The following is an 18,906-nucleotide window of genomic DNA, read 5'->3' as shown; positions in this document are numbered from 1 at the left end:
CATGTAATTGTAGCTTGTGCTGAGGTTGGTAGTGCAAGCCCTTATGGAGGGAAAAAAAAAGAGGTTTAAGGTGGCATGTATGCATGGTTGTGTTCGATATCTCAGGAGGAAAATTCCACACGAAGACACTTTTTATTTATTGTGATAGTTACGATTTTACAATTTTGAACAAGCCACTGCCAAAGGCTTGAAATGAAAGTGCCAACACTGATATATTTGATTTAATTAAGATAGAGCCAAACTATTACAACATCAGCAAATGGAAAACAATGCACCGAAGGCATTCTCAGGTAACATAAAGTCATTGTCTGATTGAAGATTACGTGCAACTATGAAAGGAGTACAACTGGATGGAAAACCAACATTTTACACAGTTTGGAAAGTCAGTTTGCGAATAGTTAACTTCTGTCAGTTTTCCTTTCATGAAACCACTTATGGGAACAACATATAAATGACAACCTGAAGAAATGTGGCATTAAAGAGAGTTTTGTCTATAAAACACAGTTTTTATTGTCAGGGGACAATGTTTTACCTAAAAAATTTCATCTTTTTATCAACACATACAAAATATGTCAGATACAACACTAAAGTCTTTGAAGCTGTCATGAGCCATGTAAATAAGAATGCAGAAACCAGCAGAAGTAGAGCTGCAGGGTTTACCAGGTGACAGCACTGGTGTGTTTGCGCTATTTTCGTGCAACTTTCATGTTCAGTGTTTACTTGTGTTGTATTTGTGTCTTCTTTTTGCATAATATGTGGATGTCTCACTGTGTAGCTGCACTTACTCATCCTGTTAACATAACGTCGTCTGAATCTGCAGGGTGAGACTGCTTGATGACACTATTTTAAATAAGTGTTTTCTTTTTCTTTAAAATTCTGCAGTGCTTCAAAGCCAATCACACTTGCTCTTTCCCATTGATAAAAAAAAAAAAAATACCATTAGCCTTTGCCTGTGTGACTAAAAGGCACGCATAGTGATGCTTAACTCTTATCCCTCTGGGATGAGATGACAGGAGAGCCCATGCAGTTGGTGTGGAGAGGCTTAGACCCATAGGCTGATTATCGCAGTACTGCTGAGTATGCTAAAGCACATGGGCTCAAGGTGGGCTGGGTCACTATGATTAAGGAAAGCGAGAGTGGGTGTTGAGGATTGGAGAGCAAAAGAGGGGACATGGCCACTGAGACACCATCAACAGAGAGAACTGCTGAGTTGGACTGAGTAAAGCCATCACAGGCTAAATCTCCTCCCTCCTCGCTCTGCATCCTGCCTGTTTGCATATACAGGAAAACTCCCGTGCAGGCCAGTAAATAATAATATTATGTAGCCTAACGGCAACGATTGGAGCAGTGTTTGGGAGGTTCAGTGTGTACACAATCAGTGTGAAAAGTATCAGTCACAGGTGCAGAGCTTGACCCCTTTTAAACACGGGAACAAAAAGAAGCCTGGAGCAAATCCTGTCCGAGTGTGTAGGGTCGTGGAGTCTCGTTGAGAGGGGAAGAGGTTCAACACACTCATGAAGAAACATAAAGAAAATGTGCTTTCGTACAGGAAACACAAAAAAACCGCTGAGTTTACCTTTAATCTAACGTACACGTGCGTGTGTGCGTGTGTGCAAAGACCCAGAGTGAAGATTATTGAACCCATTTGTGTGTTCATTCATACAGTGTGTGTGTTCATTTGTCCCCCTGAGGAAGTTCGTGATTTTATTGCCCGTCGACTTATTGCAATGGTGTAACTGTCCAATTGCTGGGGGTGAGAACATAATGAAGTTGCTTTTTATTGGCTCAACATTCAAAGTCAGGAGGCCCTTTCCCAGCTTTAGCACACAAGGTGTGTGTGTGTGTGTGTGTGTGTGTGTGTGTGTGTGTGTGTGTGTGTGTGTGTGTGTGTGTGTGTGTGTGTGTGTGTGTGTGTGTGTGTGTGAGAGTGATAAAGAGATACAGAGAGAACCGCCTCGTCTTTCATATGATGGTATGTATTTGTTGGTAGATTACAGGCCTGATCTTGTGCAAACAAGTGCAATAACCTGTAAAAGGTCTTAGCTTTCCAATATAGCCGTTACTGTAGGGCTAAAAAGCTTCAAAAGCTTCTTGACAAAATTAAATCAGCCACTGGTTTCCACTCATTTAGTATCAAAATTAATTGGCAGACTTCCCAGATAGAAGTGATGCAATGTTCAAGGAATGTTTCCTTTTTTTGTTGTAGTGTTTTTGTTTTGTTTTAGAGTTCGGATAACGTTCTCTAAAAACATTCTTAAAACATTTTAAGAGTGTTGACACAAAATATTTGTTTTATTATTTTCAAAGCATGTTATCCTACTTAAAATAATTACATTCTGAAAATGTAAAATCTTTTTTTTACTAAAAACATTTAATGCATTCAGGCATAATGTTCTGGCCTGGTGTTACAGGCCCAAATTCACTGTGTTAATTTGTGGGTCTGGGTACACTCCATCGGGGATTATTTCAAGTTGTTGCATCCAACTGGGCGTAGTCCTCAGGTAAAGTTTGAAACTATTGGAGCAGCCTTGACCAATCGGCATTGACCACTATATGCACTGAAACTCTAAAACTACTGCAACTATATTTAGAAAATAATACTTGACTTCATTACAAGCATTATCGTCATCACACCTGATTGTTGATAGGTCCGCCCTTCAGAGTGGCTGAGTAAACGTTAATGTGAACAGGGTTTCCAGACTATAATCAGAGCAAAGAAAACTGAAGCTGTGACTAAGGGTCTGACAGAGCCAGACTAATAATATCTTAACAATATTATGAAGAACATTGTGGGAAAAACAATATTCCTGCTGAAAACATTTCAAGAACATTGCATGACACTCAGAACAAATAAAATCTATCTGGGTTTGTTTTAATGGCATAATACAAAACAGAGAAGTTAAAAGATGATCCTGGTTTATTTCAACCTGACGTATTTCCCATTAATGTGACTACTGAAGCTCTATGATTCGAGCTGTTGTGGAAATTCAGGGAAACAAGAAGTTATACAGAACTGCAGCTGGAATGTATTGGTTGACTTGTACTCAAAAAGAATAAAACATGATTTGAGTCATTTTAAATGTTTGTTTTCAAGTCTGACCTAAAGTAAACAGTAAAATGAGCCGCCTGGCACGGCCATTTTGCGAACTGCATTAGAGATAACTATCTAGGACAACATGGTTACAGGTGGGACACCAACTCTCTCGAAACTCAGCTGTTAAATGTGATAGCAGATTACCCCGTGGACCATTACGAGGACGATCGCAAGTCATTTCAGCTTGATGCCTAGCTGTATTTATTGTAACCAGAGTCCATAGACAAGGAGCTGAATCAAAGTGAAGATGAGACTAGGACGCTGGAGGCAGAAAGCCAACAGGACCACCCTGAAAGACAACATACCTCTTGAAACTATGGTGTTCCTGGACTCACTGCTCTGCTACTGATTGAGCAGAAAACTGCTGCAGACAGTGGGATCTATTGATGCCAGAAAATCTAAATATATACATGAATGTGAGTTATCACAACTACAACAAAAGAACTTGCAGCTTTGGTATACACTGCCGTGCTGGTAATATACCTCCCAAAGTCAACTGGAGGGAAAGATTGGCCCGACCTAAGATATAATAACAACAATTACAAATTCTATGTATGTGCTAGATATCTTGTTTGCTACGACATCTCACAAACAGTCTCACATACAGACAAACCAGCATGTGCAGATGAATATGCCGGCCTAATGCAGGGTGATTAGGTCAGCCAGCAAATTGTTTCATGGAAATCCCTAATGCAGTTTGCAAAATGGAACTTCTATGCAGCCAATTTCAGTGTTTACTTTCAGTCAGACTTGAAAAAAATGTTGTAAATGATTAATGTAAAAATACCCTGTTTCAATGTTTTTGTAAAGCTACAGGGAGTTCAAGCCAGTCACTCAGATTTACAATGCCTGTGCTCTATTTTGTGTGACTCCTCATTCCTTGTTTTGAATCTCTAAAATGAAGATGGAGAATGGAAAGTGAGCATGACACAGAACCACAACAGGTACAGTAATGGGAAAAAAAAAATTATATTCTAAAAATAACAACCAAATAGATTTATTTTGTGCAAGCAGCTTCTTACAACCAACAGCTGCAGTTTAAATTTAAGCCACCTATAGCAGATGTAATGACAATCTGGTGTCCCAGAGATGGAGGCAGATCAGATGATGTCTTTTGATGTTTTTCTTTGCTAGGAGGAGAAGGGTTGAGTAGTTGAATCAATACCAACCACAAATCGGAAGAATTGTTAAAACTACATAAACCTTTGCCACGACAACAAAGCCAATTGGTTTTTAACCCAACTCAACCTGAGGCGTTAATTTGAAGCTACGGACAAACAGCACATGGTTGTATGGGCTGGAGGACTTGATGAAACATAGTCCAAGTTGAAATAAACCAGAATTAGTTTTTAGAATCTGCATTTAGTTTTGTAAGTTACCATATCATTGTTTCTTAATGTAATTTCAGCCAAATAACTACGGACATGTTATCTCACCTACCTTTTGTCCAGGTAGTTTTGGCTTTATTTTAGGTTTAAGATGATCTGTCTTTTAATTTTTTTTTTTCCCTCAGGTTCCATTACAATGGAGATCAAAAGACTGAAAAATTATATTTGACTATTTTCATATAGAAAGTAATTTCAATCAAAAACTGCTGGTAGTGAGGTCTGTGGCGACATGTACAGGAACATTTATACTGAAAGAAATATTGCTGTTTCATTTTTCATGGTCTTAGCCCATAAATTATTTGATCTACTGTATTTGAAATGATCCTTTTAGGGCAGACTAATGTGAAAAGTCTGCACTGACTTTGGGATGATGACGTCACACAAGTTAATCCAGACTTAATGTTTGTTGTAATGGATCAGAGAGGTCGAGCACGTTTCACCAGTTTGCCTGTTACACTGTATTTTGTATATCATGAAAAATAAATAGAAACCAGCAAAATCTAAAACACAACAGCAGATGAAATTAGATGTTGTGTAAAGTGTGTGTTATTTGTTGTAAATAAGCTGAATCATGCTAAACCAATGATGCGATGCCCTGAAAGAGAAGAATTATTCAGCAAAACTGGGTTATCAGATCACTGTAAAGTAATGAGCTGCAGAGAAAAGGTCACCAGAAGGCAGGAGTGGCTGTTTTTTCTGACTACAGTCATCAGGGGCCATTCAAAGAGAACCGACCAATGACGAACACTATATGAAGACATGCGACAGCAAAGGGTCTTATGACCAGCAGCCTCTCCACCGTGCTAAATCAATAATCATTAACACTGCAGCTATGTAATGTTAATTCCATACATAGCATTGCACCACATCACATGAAGGACGAGTCGAAATGTTTGCTCTAATCAATTGCACAGGGCCCTTCTTTTGACTCATTGTATTGTCCACACTTCATTTGTGCTCATCTGGGAAAAATTTATATTGCTGCTGAAGCATATATTAACACAAAGTAAAGAAGCTCCTTGTCTTTCGCTTATGTGAGATCTGGAATCCACTTGCAGGTTGCAAGCCACAGCGTATTTATCTTCCTGCCTGCTACACACACACCCACCCACACACACACACATAAACATTGCTGCCAGGCAGGGTGGAATAGCCAGAGATGTGCTTCAACTTGCCCAACAACATTCCCCAGAAACCATGGCAACCTCACAAAGTATAGTGTGAGCGTGTGTGGTGTGTTTACTTGCCTCTAAGGGTCTCCAGTGCCAATCAGCCCCACACAGTCTGACTGACTGCACCGGCCCTCGCTGGAGCCACTCCACATCTTTCAGCAGCTGAATAGGGTCAAGCCTGCATGGCAACAATCTCTTCTTCCTTTGTGGCTCTCTGGGATCCTTAAAAGAAACCAGGAGGGCATAAAACTCATTCACTGACTCAACCACTCATTTGCGCGTGCACTCACACACACACACACACACACACACACACACAGACACAGACACACAGACACACACATACACACACACACACACACACACTCACATGTCCTCTTTCTTCCTCTCTCTAACACACATGCAGACATGTACAGCTGGAGAATGTGGAGGTCTAGTGGGAATGGAAGGGTAAGTGCAATGCAACCTCACACTGACCCTTGGTTGAATGAAGGTGCATGCATCCGTGCACACCCACGCATGTATACACACACACACACACACACACACACACACACACACACACACACACACACACACACACACACACACACACACACTAAACTGAAGGACTCCAGCACCATGTTTCAAAGGAAACTCCAGCATCACCACCCAGCTCCATCTTTCTTTAACTCTTTCCATTACCTATTTTGATACTGTGTACATTTTAAGGTGGATTCCTGAGCGGGGTTGGCTACGGGTGAGGACAGCTACACACACACACACACACACACACACACACACACACACACACCCTCTCTCCCTCTCCTCAATTATTTATACACTATAACATCCTCTCCTGCTCCCAGCCAATCACCACAAGCTGAGAATGAGGAGAGGATACTTGGGGGAGGGCATGTAGAAACATGGGAGCAAAGAAAGAGCGGATGAATCCGTGAGCTCCACAAGAAGCTGACACTCACCTATCCATTATGGGCTCCATTATTTCCTGGAAGGTATCAGATGCGGAAGTATCTGATTCCATGAGCACAAACTGTGGATGGTATTGCACACGTATGTACACCTGTGCACTCATTACGTACAGCAGCTTGAGTCTCCCCTCTCTTGCCAATGCACTTATATGGGCACACTTAAGGAAGCCTTCACTGAACAATGCCGCCACAATTGCTGTGTAAGCATTAGCATAGTAATTGGTGTCTTGAATACAGGGTGAGACACAGCTCTTAGATGATTAGAGCCATTCCAGGTGCCTCCAATCTAAAAATGACCCTGTTCAGCTGTGACTGCAGGATCACTTTAAATGTTTGTGGAACAATTTTTGTAAGGGCTTACCAATATTCATAGCTTTTTTTGTAACTGTACATAAATCAGGCTAACTGTGGCTTAAAAGTGTGAAAGTTTTGATGAAAAAATAAAGTGAGTGTGAGACCCTGAGTGTTTTAGCATCACTCCAGTTTCATGGCTAGTCAATAAAATCTTTACTACAAGAATGAGGCATGTAGTTACAAAAGAAATCAGAAATTAAAAACCTCTGCTCATACACAGTTGTTGTAGGACCTTATGAGTCATGAATTATTGTAATGTCCATCAATGATGCACTATCTGTCACCTAATTGATACATAAATAAATGAACTTAATCTAGCTAAATTCTGAGGTCACTTATTAAGTGCTTTAATTGATTAAAAATACTTTTATTCGTGGCATTTAGTTAACATGTAATGAGAAAACATCACTAAAGTAGATTTAACTATTATCAATCACAAAACAGCAGACATACTTATGAGATGACAGTTAACAATGCATGAATATTATATTTTGCTGTGAGGAACTGAGCAAACAGTCAGACCGCTCCTCCCTGAGGAGAAGCTGCCACTGACCTCTCCCACAATGCACTCTGGTGGCTTCAGGGCAAAGGGTGTAGTTCTGTGCCGCCAGGGAGCTTTCCTCCCTCCATGTAACACACAGCTTTTACCCTTTATTTTAGTCCTCCCTTCTTCTCTATCCCTGCTTTTCCTCTACCTTTGAATACAAAGTAAAGGCACAAAAGGGAGAGGAAGAGGAAGCTTCAAGAGAGAGCCACCAAGACAATGAACAAAGGTTTTGACTAAATGGAATATATTGCATTATGGGGAAAGAGAGGAAGACAGAGGAATAACACACAAAAAAAGGGAAAAGAAGAAGAAAGGAGAAGGGGAAGCAGATCAAATTCTGTCCAATTAAAGCAGGAGCTGAGGCGTAAAGTGAACTGGTGAGGGAATGGAGGAGGTATTCTCACTAAACTACAGGCGAGGAGAGGAAACGAAAGGAAACAAAACAAAACAAAACAGTGGCTGCAATGATGAGACAAACATGTTTTATGGTGGCAAGTCTTTTAAACACAATTGTGACCCACAAAAATTAAGCAAACACCAAAAAGACGAGTAAATCTTGGACAGACACGAGAAAGGATAATAGAATAAATTGTAACATTTAACACATGGTTTACAGTACATTATAATATAAAAGTCTGCTGCTATATGAACATTTTACTTGCTTATTAGTTTAGCTATTATATTCTCCTGTGATGATATTACAATGGTGTTTTGGTATATTTTAAGGGTTGTTAAATTATTATTACTTGTTGCTATTGTGTGTATACTATATGATCACTAAACAGATATTAAAGAAAGAAAGAAACCATTATGTTGCTGTGATAGTGAAGCACTTGTACAGGCTGCACATATTATTGTTTTGACAGGCTTGAAACACAAATACAGGAACATCTTATCTGTATTTGTTAACAAACAAAAATCAGAATTAGATTTTGAAGAACAAAAATTAACCATGAAATTCCTTCAAACCAACATGACAAATGTGCCATTTCCCTTTTTATCTAACAATGTGCTTTATATAATGTAAAGCCCGTGTAACAGCTTTGTACGAAGTATCTCTTTACTACATGTTGTGCGAGCCTTTAATAAGGAGCGGAAAAGAGAGAAGAGTAATTTCTCTGAAACTGAAACGCGTGTCTTTTCACAGAACCACTGCTTGATCTTCTAACTGTGCCAAATCTTCCAAGAATATTTCATTGTTATTCTTTTTAACATATTCATCCATGAAACTGGATATTGTTTTAATTTTTCTTTCACATGTACTACTTTGGTATTTATATTGGGTCAGAAACAACTGGTAACTGGATAATAAGGCAAACATTAAAACTGGCAAGTAAGAGAGTAAAATATAACACTTGTGTAGAATATTATTGTGAAACCATGTATCTGAATTCCATTGTTTTGTTGGATCATTTTGTGACAAAGAAGCGTGTAATAAATGTATCACACTCTTGTGTTTCACTGTATATAAGCAGCAGCCAATAATTTTTCAGCACAAGATTATCCGTGTGATTGTGCCCATGCATGTGAGATAAGTGTGTTTATGCACACACTCTGATTAACACTGAAAGTCACCCAATGAATGATAAATTAGGAGCAAGTTTTAATTCACTCACCACCAGAGAGAATTGCAATTAAACCTCCCCCCCCTCCCCTCGCCCACACACACAAACACAAACACACACAGATGAAGAGATATAAACAAATTATTACAAAGAGGAGGAGATTACAGAGTAAATGAGTTTACCCATACAACATGACACTGATTACTCTTTGAGACAAATACTTCTCACCTCATGATACCCTTCCCATGTACACAACTTGAACGTGCTGTGTATGTGATTATGGAAAGCAAATGATTAAGAAGCAGTAACAAACAGTGGATGGTCTCATATTTTAAAAAGAGAATGTCATGTGGAGAGGTTTCATGATTGCACTGTATTATTTTCCTCTTCAATTAATGAAGGAAGCTGCAATTAACAAGTGTTTTCATTATCAAATATTCCATTGATTTTTTTTTCTTTTTATTAATTTGTCTAATTGATTAAATGTCAGAACATGCTGTTCACAATATCCCAGAGCTCAACGTATGTCCTCAAATCACTTGTTTTGTCCAACCAGCAGTTTAAAATCCAAATATGTTGAAGTCTGACAATAAAGAGAAGCAGCAAATCTTAAAAATTAATGAAACGAAACCAGTAAATATTAAACACTTTCAGATAGAGGTTAACTCTTTTGATAATTAATCAAAAAAACAAAAAAGATATAAATAGACTGTCTGCATTTTTTAGATTGTATGCAGGCATTTGATAATGGAGTCTTTATTCTTGCATTCAGTCTGTTTGCGTTATGTTTCTCTACTCTCACTAAGCCAGATGAGAAAACGAAGCTAAAAATTGCTTGCCAAAATGTACTTAATATAGTTTTAAATTGTCTGATGAGCTATTGTTTCAAAGTGCCCGAATGAACTTAAACACATTTGATGCCAACATGGGGGACAAGTTTTCAAAATGGTGCCAAGACATCAGACATTGATAAGGCAAAAGAACAGAAGGTGTTCGGAGGCATTTCAGTGTCATTAAAGTAAGTTTTAAGGAATTCAAATGTAATAAAAAGTTTACTAAATACCTTACTGATGTCTCTCCAAGAAAATCCCAGTATAACGTGATCAACTAAATAAATAAAATCCACAACTGCCACACTGGCTAAACAAAACCCCAAAATAGAGAGTGCACCATGAAGCAGGTCAGCCAGTCACTAATTCTTATTTAGCTCTGAAAATGGGATAATGATGATAATGAGTGTGATTACTGAAATGGACGTCGTGAAGCACAATAATCTAGACTGTCCATCACAAAGAGAAAAAAAAAAAAAAAAGTTGTGTGTGTGTGTGTGTGTGTGTGTGTGTGTGTGTGTGTGTGTGTGTGTGTGTGTGTGTGTGTGTGTGTGTGTGTGTGTGTGTGTGTTACAGCTTACAGTACTACTCTGTAAATGAACTGGCATTAGCATGCTCTGAAAGGAGCAGAGCTGGGGTTGAAGGGAGCAGGTGAAAATCTCACTTTGAATCATTTCCCCTCCCAGTCCCTGCCATTGTTCCTGTCCTCACACATGGCAGAGGCAGAGAGAAAAGATCCTATTATTCCAGCCCAAGCCTGTTCTCCTCGTTTATCGTTTAAAGAGGGGGAAGAGAGGGGGAAAATATTCTGATGGAAAACAGGGCCTCTGTGGCAGCCGAGTAGTTGTGTGCCAGCTGAAAGGACTCCGCGGGCTGAAGCTGCGGCGGTGCCCACCACCTGCCGAGCTCTTTCTCCTTCATCTCTCTCTCGCTGCCTGCTCTCTTTCTCTGCCTTTCACTGTCAAGCGCCTGGTGACTCAGCAGTCCAGGTTCAATTCAGGCTGAGGCCTCATAAAATAAAGGGAAAAAAAGAAGGGTACAAAAAGAGAGAGAAAAGATTAATTTCTTGAGTGGGAGTGAAAAGGGGCTAAAGGAAGCAGGCAGATACATAGGTACTGTATTTTGTTTTGCATTAAAAGGGAGGCCTGAGCTGCACCTGGCTCAGGATTATAGTGATTTTCATGACTGTTAAAGAAGGACGAAGTTTATCTTTCTCTCCTCCAGATATCCATCCAACTTCAGGAGCATAATAACCCAACATGCTACCTCTAATGCTTATATCTCGTATAGTTCACTGGACCTGCTCCCGCTTTGGCCTTGTGCTGTGCAACACGGGCCTTGGATATCCTCCCCATGCTCCATAAACAAACCCACTGAATTTAAGATCAGGTATTGATGCTCAGAGTGTTCTCAGTCCCCATCAATACTGATGGGTTATTGATGAAGGTGTGAGTGAATCCTTGTACTGCACCATCATGAGACCAGCGCTGTCAGAGAAACATCTGTGTGTGATGAAATAATGAGATAGAGTGAAAGCAAGGCGTTGTAATACATACGTGTGCGCACTCACACTGCAAAAATCAATGGAATCCCACACAAATGGAGATATATACATTGCCTGCAGCATTGCACTTTTGCGCCAAGACACGCGTCTTCCCAGTGGGACGGGATCCACTTCCCCAAGGAAGAAGGAGACAGGAGGAGGGCGTAGTTAACTGCATGGATGGAGGGAACGGCCCCCACAGGCAGAGGCAGGGAGATGAAACACTGCAACTGTGAGAAAGAGGAGAAGTGTTGGAACAGGGGATGAACAGGACAGAGCTTTGTATCAGAGGGGAAAGCAGCAGTGAATCAACATTTCCCCAGCTCCCCCCCACCATCTCACACCCTCTACTCTGCCAGGACCATCTTACAACGGCTGTTGGGGCTCCAAGGCATTAATTCAACACATTGTTAATAATAGATGTGCATCAAAACATTGAAGATATATGCACACATGATCAGAATGCATAAGTTCTACTTGTGGGTGATCCACTCTCTCTAGAGGTTTTTATCAGCCTCGTTTGGTGTGTTTGCTTACTCATTGCAGCAACTTTGGACCAATAGAAAACTCTTTGCATTCAGTTTTTGCATTCATAATCCTCACCTACTTTTGCTTCTGCTTTAAGTCATACTCAAATTGATCACAGAACTATTACACAAAGAATACAAAAACCCATTAAACAGCATGTCTCATTAATCTCTAGTGTTTCCTTAAACATTTCCCAAACACACAGAACATTAATATTTCACTCAGTGCAATCCTGTTGCTTTGATGAAGTGCTGGAACATGCTGAACATTTGTGTTAAACTCAAAAACAGAAGGCATTTCTTTATGTAAAGAAATTTAAGGAGAAAGGTTTGAAATAAATCAGGACTTTAAAGTAAAAGTTGGGCATTCTGGGAAATTCACTTCTTCTTTGTCTTGCCAAGAGTTAGATGAGAAGATTGATACTGCTCTCATGTGGTATCAGGTTACGTCTGTGTGGTCAATATTAAGGTAGAGCCAGCAGCTAATTATCTTAGCTTAGCATACAGACTGGAAACACAAGCCTGTCTGTGTCTAAAGACAACAATGGATACCCATCAGTACATCTATAGTGCACTGCTTAACACACCATATCCCTTTGGTTTAATCCATAAAAAAATTCAGAGCAAAAGTTACATTTCTATGCGGGTAATATGCTGTAATAGTTGCAATAACTGGCTTCTGGTGGTCGCCTTATTTATATATTTACTGTACAGTCATGTTAGCAGTATACATGTATGTGTTCTCAGATGACTCAGCAAGAATGTGAATAAGTGTAATGGCAACAACATCAAACTATCTTCACACAGAGGTTCAAACAAAGCCAGTCAACAAGACAAGACTACAGTCCATCTGCTTAATATCAGCACGGAGACAACAAGGTCATCTGGCACTGGAGATAAAGGGGGGCGTGGGTTTTGTGCGTGTTTTGTGTGCATGTGTGTGTGTGTATACCACTTATAACGGACGTTGTCCATCTCCCTCGCCCAGCATGGGCAGGCCAGGCATCTCTCATCCACATTCCTCAGATTATAGAGGGCCATCCCAGACGAGCAGAGGCAAGCCTGGACCCACCTGGGCAGACCCTGGTAAATTCCACTCATGCTCGCAGACCCGCCAGGATAAGAAAAGCTGGTGAGAAGTGGGGGGATTTTGAGGAGTGTCTCTCTTTGCTCTTCCCCAGATGAAACCAAAATAACATTGTATTCTACTGTTTGCGAGGAGCCAATCCAGCACTCACTGTGAGTGACCCCTGGCAGGCAAAAAGGCACTCCAGATCTTTGCTGTGGGTTATGTCCACTCTGTACCCATCCACCCCCCTCGGCTCTCACTATTGTGTTAGCTTGGCGCTGATGTTAGTGGAAAGAGGGGCTCGGGTGGGGGAGGGCAGGGTAGGGCTATCGACACCATGGCCATTGTTTCTCAGCGACCCCCATTCAGGGTCATTTAGCATGTGACACCTCTGGGGGCACAGTGCATTACTAATGGTACAGAGGAGAAATAAATGTGCCAGTTGCCTACACTCTGACCTGAGCCAGGGTGATGAGAAACACTGAGGCAGGATGGGCAAAGGGGCGGCAGAGGGAAAGTGAGATTATAGACTGAAATATTGTAAACAAGACAGCAGCAGAGGAGGACATTATAGAAGGAAGGCAGGGAGAAACACAAACATAAAGTAGACGAGACGGTTGAAGTAGCTCATATACATACCCAAAGAGGGTGTGTCGGCAAACGAGTATGTGTGATATATGCAAGTGTGAGTGACTGGCAGTTCAACAGCCCATAGCCATGGGCATTCCTGCAAGTGGCATCAAAGGAATATGAGAAAGAGACGCAGGGGGAAGGGGCTGTAAACAGGCTGGATAAGGCCCAGTGATTACCACAGCTGGGTCAGGACTAAGTACAGGAGTGCGAGATGATAGTAGAAACCCCCCCCAACAATTACAGGTAGGTGACTGGAGGAGCAGTGCGAAGACTGCAGGGCCTCCGAGTTAATGCACTGGCCAAGAAGTAGTTAAGCACCATAAAAACCAACTAGTTAGTCTGTTTTTATATATTCATATTTTTAGTGCTGTACAGACATGTCAGCGGCACTGATTGCCTCGTGAACGTATCAGCAAGAAAGCAAATGCTGTGCTGCTTTAATGGTTCACCGTTTCATAGTTTGTGTTGTTGATTATAGCATGTATGCAGTGAAGGCCCCTCCTAAGTCAGTGTTTGTGAAGGAATTTCTGTGAGCACATGCAAAAGCTCGAGTCACCCTGTGGATGGTTGTTGAGACATTTCCTGTTACCACATAACATACTCTTTTCAATGATTGTTAAGACGCAACTGAGGCAGCGAAAAACTACAAATGAAGCTACAGTTATATGAACATGAACACTAATTATGTGCCAAAACAAAGGACTGATAATCTAAAATTTTCATGGGAGTTTTCAAGGTAATTTATGGAAGTACAAAGAGGACACAAAGGTAGTCTGTATGAACTCCTTGTGCATCAGTGGCAAACAGCACAAATTGTGCAATGAGGCAAAAGGAAATAACTCAAGAATCATGACAACACGCATCTAATACAGGAAAACTGGGTTTGCAACGGACTAGTGGCCATAAGTTGACCTTCGTAATGGTGGACACTTTGACTCGTCACAGTAGGGAAAGCACAGGTTTATTGATGATTCTTCAGTGCATCTGTGTCACCCACGACAGTGTACCAACATGCACAATCGGCATCATATCTAGAGTTTTTGAGGAAGACTGCCAACAGGTTCTCATTTCACAGGAGCAAATTATACATCACAGATCAGATCAGTATGTCACTTCAGCATCCCTGCATGACGCACATAAATTACCCTGAGGCAAAAGGGTGGTAATACCTGAAATGAGACAAGAAAGCGTGATCTGCCCTGTTGGGAAACATTACCAATCCGATATTATCTATGACCAGGATCACTTACACAGACACAACAGAATCAGACCTGTTCTCCAGAGAGGAACAGAAGAAAAGTCAAAAACCATCTTGGTTTTCAATCAAGCTTTTAATGAAAAGATCATAAAATAACAGTTTATTTTTCCTCACTGCTGTACATTAAGACTGCAAGGTTGTGAGTGTTGAGGTCAGCTGTATTACACTTTTATGACACTTATGAGTTTGCGAGCCCCATCGCTATGCACGGCGGTGGCTCTGACCTGAATACGAGCTCTCTGAGGAGTGGAGATAAAGAGAGAGCCCAACCTGGGTGCTGCCAAAAGCCACACAAAGGGTCAGAAAATCTCACCTTAAATACTGGTGTGTGCATGTTAGGTGGTGTTTGAAGTCTAGACGGTGGCATCTGTGTTTGCATTAGTGGAGGTTTATGCGCATGCATGCTAGCAAAAGTGCACCTGGGCGTGTACACCTTTGCATGCGAAGTGTGTTTGAGAAGGGGGAGGGCTTCTTGACCTTTAATTATTCATCAGCAAAGACCCTACATGTCCATTCCAGGGCCTCTCAGCCCATGGATCCTGATACATTATTGAGAGGCTGTTCCTGAAGAAAACCAGAGAAAGCTCGATACACCCACTTCATGGGCAGCTCCACTAATCAACTCTTCAAGTACTATTTTTCTTAGCAGCTAATCATGTCTTTCCATCAAGTTAGTGCACATCAAGGTGACACTGTGCCTTTATAAATTCCTGAACATATGTAAATGAAAAGTTAGGTATGAAAATATGCTGCTATAAACTATTTCAAAATGGATATTTTGGTTACAGATGGACGGCAAAAAAAAAAAAAAAAAAAAAAAAAAAAAAAGTATAAATGTAATGGCAAGATAGCACATTTCTGTAAACACTGAAAGTTTTGAGGTAATTTGGTGTTTTCTGGGTTGTTGTTGTTGTTGTTTTTTTGTCACTACTGCACAATGTCATTAGATGTACAGTAAATACTGAAGAATGCAGCAGAGCGGAGGATACAGTCCCCTGTACGGTAATAGAGATTACATTGAGTGGAAGGGCTAAAGCAGGGGTCAGTTGTATCTGAGATAAAGCAAAGGACAATAAAGCTTAAGGGTTTAATGGCACTAGATGCCATTTTAAAACTGGCTTTGGTTCTGTCTGCCGAGGTAAGAAGGAGCATCTCCATAATAACTGGACAGACCAGCCCATCTACTATACAAAATGCCTGGAGAGGATGGTAGAAGTAGCAACAATAATACCAAGAAGTGAGATGGAAACTTGAACGCTTTGAGCCGAGTACAGTGCTCTGTTGAGTTTCCTGCTTTGTATATGTAAGTTTAAAGCTTTTTTAACACTGCATAATGATATGATACGTGAACAGCAACAACGATGAGGTAAGAAGAGAAAGAGAAAGAGTAAACCGTCAGTAAAATTGGAACTGATATGAGAGCGTCCGGTTCTTTCCAGAGGCTTTGAAAAACATACAAAGTGCACTTAGTAAAGCTATCTCTTCCAACGTTTCCAAAACCCTCCGAGGTGGAACTAACAGACACTAAAAACACACACATCATGTGAAAGAGATGGAAGAAGTGGCGAGTGGTTTAAGACATGAAATGTAACAATAGTGAAGAGGAGAACACTACAGCTGAGAGGAGAGAAGTGTGGAGTATGTGCATGTTTCTGCTGTGTAAATGTTTTTTCTTCAATGTCAGCAACATGGCAACACCCAGGGAGAGCAAGCTTGAAAAGATACAGTAGCCTCCGCTCTGCACAGGCAGCGACAGTGTCCTGCCTGTGTCCACAGACACACACAAGGGGTTAAAGTTCAACTCCCCTGGTGTACAGTCATTCAGTGAGGACGCATGGGTAAAAAATACCCACAGTGAATTACATGAAATGAGAACCCTACAGACTGTCAGGTATAACTGAGAAGATAATAAATGCCATAGACCATTTTTCTTTGAGTTGGAAAAAAAATAAAATCAGTTCTCCCACAAAAAAAAGTCAACTTCACAGATTGTGGTTAATGGCTATGTTTTGTGTCTCATTTTTGATTCTCAGCTTGAAATCCTCAAAACAAAAACAAAACAAAAAAGGGGGGTCCTGCCTCCACCTCAGTCTCACACACTGAGCAAAATCTTTGAAGAGGTGAGGGCAGGCCCAGAAATAAATACATTCATCACTGACAATAGACATTTGATAAAAAAAAAAAAAAAAAAAAAAAAAAAAAAAAAAAAGAACACTGTCTATAAGTGTTTGCACCAACTTTGTTTGAGGCTCGGCCAGCCAGAGGTTTGTGCTGCTTTTACCCACAGGACACGGGCAGCTAAAAAAAAAACAACAACAATATTTAAAACATAAAAGCAGAAAAACGACGATAACATTCACAGTTAAGACTACCAGATAAGCCTGTTTACATGCAGCGAACAAACCAAAGCTACATTCTCCAGATAGGTTTCAGGAACCGTCAGCATAAGAGATGGACCATGTTAGACTACGACTACGAGCCAGACCATTCAAGCATCACCCGCTCTGTCCTACATATTAAGAGACCCAAGCAGCAGAGGTAGTCCTCGAGTGCATTTGGGTAAACAGAGACACAACATTGAGCTAAAGACCCTTGCTAACAATGCCTTTTTATTAATACGTCAAGGATGCACTGCCCACCCCCCACCCCCCCCCCCCCCTTGCTGTGGTCCCATCTGAAGACAGGCCAGAGGGCAGGGGGACTGAGGCGCAGGGTCACCCCAAAGCCAGCTGGCAGGGAGGGGAGGTGTGCGTCTGTGTGGTGGTGGGGGTGCCCCTGAACCGCACACCCTCCCCTAAATTGAATATGCAGTAGTTCACCCTATGTTTAACGCTATGCCTTTGTTTTGGCAGCAACCTCTGTGGAAAAGCATCTTAAAAAAAATAAGACACAAAACCATCTCCCTGATTGGCCGAGCCTCGACTGAGGTCTGTAAAACTGTAAAAGTTTATGTAAACAATGAGATAAATACATGTTTCTTTTTAGAGCCACACATGGTTCCATAATCATTCAAATGTGCTTTGGTTTAAAAAATAGTTTGTGGATTTGGGTATGAGCTTCTTAGTTTCTTTGTACAACTTTGCAACTATTTCTGAACATACTGTGTTACCAACTAAAATGTAGACTTGTTTCGAGCTGCCTCGCCTTTGTCAAGGCTTTTTATGTTAGTTGAAAAAGTACCCCCGTTTGTCTTAAATATGAAACTAGTGTTTTGCTTTTCCCATGATTAAAATACAGAGAAATCGATACAATGCTATATCTTACAAATGTAGCTGAGAGTCCGCATTCACAGATGCAGTACAATCCCTGAAGTATTTGAGTAGTAGTAGTTCTAGTAGTAGTAGTAGTAGTAGTAGTAGTAGTAGTAGTAGTATGGTCACAGTTTGGAGTTCGTAGTTTTTCTTTCTTCGTTATGTCAAACAAGCAAGCATTCAAATGCAACTGCAAAATCCTTTGCAGAGATGGCTAAAGATCTTGTTGTACAAAAACACCTTTTGCATTACAGACTTTACGCTATGCTGCAGGAAGTGTTGACAAGTACGATAAAGTTTGAAGGCAATGCATTGTGGACTCCCTCTTAAGCTAGAAGAGGTCACAAGCAACAATGTATCAGGCGATAAATAACATGTTTGTGGGTGTGGTGGGGGTTGGGGAGTGTGAAAAAAATTCAGATGTACCATGCAATCACTAAACAGCAACTGCTGAACAGCAAGACACCAACATCCAGCATAACCAAGTAACAACACTGGGAGTCCAGGAAACAGGTACCTTAAAACAGTAGTGATGGTTGTGTAACTGTAGCTGCATCCCTATGATAACAAACATTTCACAGACCATAACATGAGGACAAAAGAGGAATAAAAAAAAATAAAAAATCAAGAGGATATTTAAACCAACATAATAGAGGAATGCCTATATCAAAAACTTGTAGTGAAGGTTCATGCTCCACAGTGTA

The sequence above is a fragment of the Embiotoca jacksoni genome, unplaced genomic scaffold, assembly GCF_022577435.1.
Source record: "Embiotoca jacksoni isolate LCO1_2020_lvr unplaced genomic scaffold, fEmbJac1.0.p SCAF_8, whole genome shotgun sequence".
Lineage (NCBI taxonomy): Eukaryota > Metazoa > Chordata > Actinopteri > Embiotocidae > Embiotoca > Embiotoca jacksoni.
Note: the sequence above shows the minus strand (reverse complement) of the source record.